Source organism: Humulus lupulus, chromosome 6 (assembly GCF_963169125.1).
Source record: "Humulus lupulus chromosome 6, drHumLupu1.1, whole genome shotgun sequence".
Classification (NCBI taxonomy): Eukaryota; Viridiplantae; Streptophyta; class Magnoliopsida; order Rosales; family Cannabaceae; genus Humulus; species Humulus lupulus.
Genome location: NC_084798.1, coordinates 157,507,346 through 157,513,259, shown reverse-complemented (window position 1 = coordinate 157,513,259; position 5,914 = coordinate 157,507,346).

Below are 5,914 nucleotides of genomic sequence, written 5' to 3'. Positions count from 1 at the left end.
TATGATTTGTGGATGACTGATGTGCTTGGGAGGTGGTTGCAGGCATATTAGTTGAGATGCGTCGACAATCAGCTAGACTCCGCAGTAGTAGGGCCGAGGATGACAACCAGGGTCAGAAACCTTCACCTGCCCCACAGAATTGGCAAGAGATGTTTGCTGAGATGGAAGCGAGACTGCAGCGAACAGAGGAAGAGTTGCGACAGTTAAGGCAGCAGACCCCGCCTCAGGTTACTGGGCTGCTAGTGCAGCAGGTTGCAGCGCCAGTGCCAGTGCAGTCTGCTATGCAGAATAAGTGGGAACCTTTGTATGAGAGGTTCAAGAAGCAGCATCCTCCCACCTTCGAGGGTGGATTAGACCCATTGCGGGCAGAGTAGTGGATGAATATGATTGCCTCAATTCTGGATTTTATGAGAGTTCAGGGGAATGAGAGGGTAGCCTGTGCTAGCCACATGTTTAGAGAGGATGCCCGCATCTGGTGGGACGTGGTGGTTCAGAGAAGGGATGTATCAGTTATGACCTGGGAAGAATTCAGAAACTTGTTTAATGAGAAGTACTACAGTGTGGCAGTGCGAGCTGCGAAGGTTGATGAGTTTATCAACCTGACCCAGAATCGATCGATAGTGACAGAGTATGCAATAAAGTTTGACAGATTGGCGAAGTTTGCGCCAGATTTAGTGCCGACTGATGTGGCAAGAAGGGATAGATTTGTGCAGGGGTTGAATGTTATGATCGCCCATGTGAATATTACCTTGGATCCAAAGACCACTACTTATGGCCAAGTTGTGGATAAGGCCCTTACCGCTGAGAGGGCCAAAGATCAGATTTGGAAGGATAGCGCTGTTAGGCGCGATGCTAGGAGGACAATGCCTCCTTTTGTTGGGTTCAGTCGTGGTGGTGGTTCTAGTGAGCAGAAGAGGAAGGCCCCAAATTCCTTTGTTCCTCCCAGTTCAGATAGGAGGGCACGGGGTGCTTCCACCGGTCGTCAGGGTGGCAGTGACAACTGGAGGAGTTTTCTAATGTGTCCGCGGTGCAGGCGTCGACACCAGGGTGAGTGCAGGATCAGGGCTTGCTTTGTTTGTGGGAGTGCTAGTCATCTGAAGAGGGATTGCCCTCAAGTTAAGAAGGAGGAGTAGAAGCAGAGTGGCAATCTTGCTCCTGCCAAGGTATTCACTTTGACTCAGACTGAGGCGGAGGCTAGCCCTTCAGTTGTGACAGGTCAGATCTTTAGTGCTGGTTCTTTGTATACTGCATTTTTTGATTCAGGGGCTACCCATTCATTTGTATCTGCTAGAGTGATAGATCAGCTTTGTAGACCTAGTGGTGTGTATGCTAGGGGATTTCAGACTCTGTTGCCAACAGGGGAATTGGTAGTCTCTAGGAAGTGGATTAGAGCATTGCTTGTAGAGGTAGATGGTAGGGAACTGTCTGTTGATTTGATTGAGTTAGAGATGGATGATTTTGATATGATTTTGGGAATGGATTGGTTATCAAAGTATGGGGCAACGATTGACTGTAAGCGCAGGATGGTGACTTTTGAACCAGAAGGGGAGGTACCCTTTGTGTTTGTGGGGTCAGTTAGTGGATCGCGTGTACCAATGATTTCAGCCTTAAGGGTTAGGGACCTGATGCAGAAAGGTTGCATAGGATTCCTAGTAAGCGTTATGGATACTTCTAGGGTGGTGTTGGTTGGACTGGGTGAGACTAGATTGGTGTGTGAGTTTCCAGATTTGTTTCTAGCGGATCTCCCAGGGTTGCCACCGCAACGAGAGATTGACTTTGTTATAGAATTGGTACCAGGAGCGGAGCCAGTATCGAGGAAACCTTATAGAATGGCTCCGGCGGAGTTAAAGGAGTTGAAGATTCAGTTGCAGGAGTTACTTGATTTGGGGTTCATTAGACCGAGTTTCTCGCCATGGGGCGCTCCAGTGTTGTTCGTTAAGAAGAAGGATGGGTCCCTTAGGATGTGTATTGATTATAGGGAGCTAAACAAGTTAACCATTAAGAACAAGTATCCACTGCCTAGGATCAACGATTTATTTGATCAGCTATAGGGAAGAATAGTGTTTTCCAAGATAGATCTCCGATCAGGTTACCATCAGCTAAGGATTAAAGAGGAGGACATACCAAAGACTATTTTTCAAACGAGGTATGGACATTATGAATTCCTGGTTATGTCCTTTGGATTAACCAATGCCCCGACAGCCTTCATGGACATGATGAATAGGGTTTTCAAGGATTATCTGGACAAGTTTGTGATCGTATTCATCGACGACATCCTAGTGTACTCCCAGTCAGAGGCAGAGCATGAGCAGCATCTGCGGTTGGTACTACATCGGTTGAGGGAGCATAAGTTATATGCTAAGTTCAGTAAGTGTGAGTTCTGGTGACCACAAGTTATATTTCTAGGCCATATTGTCAGTAAGGAGGGGATTCTAGTTGACCCAAGTAAGATTGAGGCGGTCAGAGATTGGCCTAGACCGAGCAATGTTCCTGAAGTGAGAAGCTTTCTGGGTTTAGCAGGGTATTATCGCCAGTTTGTTGAGGGGTTCTCCAGAATAGCTACGCCATTGACAGAGCTCACAAAGAAGAAGACAAGGTATGTCTGGACAGATAGCTGTGAGAATAGTTTTAAGGAACTGAAGCGGCGACTGATCACTGCGCCAGTGCTGAGCTTGCCGACAGAGAATGAAAAGTTTGTGGTTTACTGTGATGCATCTAGGCAGGGTTTGGGGTGCGTGTTGATGCAAGCTGGTAAGGTGATAGCCTATGCATCGAGACAGTTAAAGGAATATGAGCAGAGATATCCTACACATGATCTGGAGTTGGCAGCGGTGGTGTTTGCACTTAAGATTTGGAGGCATTATTTGTATGGTGAGAAGTGCGAGATATACATCGACCATAAGAGCCTAAAGTATTTCTTTACTCAGAAGGACCTGAATATGAGCCAGAGACGGTGGCTGGAGTTGGTTAAGGATTATGATTGTGATATCTTATACCATCCTGGGAAGGCTAATGTAGTGGCCGATGCATTGAGTCGGAAGGGCCCAGGACAGTTGTTCAGTTTGAGGCAGATATATGATAAGTTAGCTAAGGAGATGACCAGAGCAGGTATAGAGTTGGTGGTTGGTCAGTTGGCCAACATCACTCTTCAGTCTACACTCCTTGAGAAGATCAAGGAAGCGGAAGGGAAAGATTCTCAGTTGAGAGGTCATAGGGAGAGTGCCTTAGTCGGAGCGACAAAGGACTTCTCCATCTCAGAGATGGGGTTACTGAAGTACAAGGGTCAGATCTGTGTTCCGATGAATTCTGATATTCGGCGGGAGATCTTAGATGAATCACATACCACTCCCTATTCTTTGCACCCAGGTACGACGAAGATGTACCAGGACTTGAGAGCTTTGTATTGGTGGTCGGGCATGAAGAGGGAAGTGGTGGATTATGTAGCTAAGTGCTTAACTTGCCAGCAGGTTAAGGCTGAGCACCAAAGGCCAGCAAGATTGTTGCAGCCTATGGGGATCCCAGAATGGAAGTGGGAAGATAATACTATGGACTTCGTGGTTGGTTTACCGAGAACTGTGGGACAGCATGACTCAGTGTGGGTGATTGTTGATAGGTACACCAAGTCCGCCCACTTTTTTCCTGTTAGGACAACTTATACTGTGGAGTAGTACGCTGAGTTGTATGTGAAGGAGATTGTTCGACTTCATGGGGCTCCGCGGTCGATAGTATCCAACAGAGATCCCACCTTCACCTCCAAGTTTTGGGAGAGTCTGCAGAAGGCTATGGGCACGCAGTTACGGTTTAGTACCGCTTATCATCCTCAGACGGATGGGCAGTCTGAGAGGACGATTCAGATATTGGAGGATCTGCTGCAAGCCTGTGTACTTGATTTTGGGGGATCGTGGAGTAAGTATCTCCCTTTGATCGAGTTCTCGTACAACAACAGTTATCAGGCGACCATTGGTGTGGCTCTGTATGAGATGCTTTATGGAAGGAAATGTAGATCACCCATCCATTGGGATGAGACAGGTGAGAGGAGGTATCTGGGTCCAGAGATGGTTCAGAGGACCAATGAGGCAATTGAGAATATTAGAGCGCGTATGCTTGCCTCCCAGAGTCGACATAAGAGTTATTCATACCTGAAACGCAGAAGCGTAGAGTTTTAGGTTGGTGATCATGTGTTCCTTAGGGTTTCACCCATGAGGGCTGTGAAACGGTTTGGTGTTTGGGGAAAGTTGAGCCCTAGGTTTTTTGGCCCCTTCGAGATTCTGGAACGGGTTGGAGAGGTAGCTTACAGATTAACGATGCCTCCAGCTTTATCAGGGGTTCATGATGTTTTCCATGTATCCATGCTCCGGAAGTATATGTCAGATTCAACGCATGTTCTAAGTTTTGAGAATCTGGAGCTTGATCAGGATTTATCCTATGAGGAGAAGCCGATTCAGATCCTTGACCGAAAAGATAAGGTTTTGAGGAGTAAGAACATCGCCTTAGTGAAAGTGCTGTGGAGAAACAACAAGGTTGAGGAGGTGACGTGGGAACTTGAGTCAGAGATGAGGAAGCGGTACCCCGAGTTGTTCAGGTAATTTCGAGGATGAAATTTCTGTAAGGAGGGGATAGTTGTACCGACCCGAATTTGCTAATTGGGCTTAGGGCTTTGATTAGTGTGCCTGGAGGGAAATAAATGATTTAGTATGCTTATATGTGGATTTATGTGAATATATGATAATGATGCATGTTTAGTTGAGTTAAATGTGCATGTGGGCCCCGTTTGTATATTAGGGGAATAAATGTGATAAATGCGATATATATGTGATATGTCTGTGCAGCACGAACCAAGACAGTCTTGGGGAGCGGTTAGTCGAAAAGTCACAACAGGGTTGAGATTCGGACCCGGGGTGAGTCGAGGGGTAATTTGGGTACTAGGTGTTATGGGATTATCGGGATATGAAAATAAATATTTGGAGATATATTTGAGAATAGAATGTCTAGGAGGGAATACTGGGGAAATTTACCATTTTGCCATCGGGGACGTTTTGGTACCCCGAGCTTTGAGGTAACCACATAGATTAAGTTAAATAAAACAAAGTAGAGGAATAGTTGGGAAACTTGGAGAAACCGACATACACATTCTTTCACAGCTGAGATAGCTTTCTTCTTCTTCTCTCTTTCACTCACTAAGGCAAATTCAAAAGAAAACTTGGGGGAAACTAACTTAAAGCTAAGGGATTGCAGTTGGGGGATTTAAGGGAGCTTGAAGCTTGAAGATTGGAGCATAGGGAATTGGTTCTGAAGCTTAAACCAGCTAGGGTAAGCCTTAATTATAGAGATTATGTTTAGACTTGCTGCTGGTTTGCTAGAGTTTGCATGTTGGTTAAGTTTGATCTGTTTTGAGTGTCTTAGCTGAGTTTTGGAGCAGATTTTAATGGGGGTTTTTGTGCTGTTATTGAGCTGAAATAATTGTGTTGGTTATCTAGGATTGTTAGCCAAGTTTTGGGTGAATGGGCTTGAGGAAAGGTGTAGAAAGATGGTGAGAAAATCTGGGTTTGGTGGTGAGGGTCGCGGCCTGTGTGCGCGTGCGACCGAGTGTGGCCGAGGAGTTCATGCGCGCCGCGGCGCTTGGTGTGTGCGCCGCGACCCGTGTGTGTTGCAGGGGTGTGCTAGCCTATGTTTTGAGGCTAGCCGCGGCTCTTAGTGCCAGTTTGTGTTTTTAAGGGTGTTTAGGCTTGGGAACTCAATGGCTAAGCTCGGGATGGATTTTATCACCCAGATTGATAGAATTCAAGGTCCCGGGGGTTAGGGTTATGGCTCGAAGTTATTTATTGGATTAGAACTTGATGGATGGATATTGTTAATGTGTTGTGACTAGGGTTTCGGCGAGGCTCAAGTTAGAGAATTGTGCTCGGGACATTGG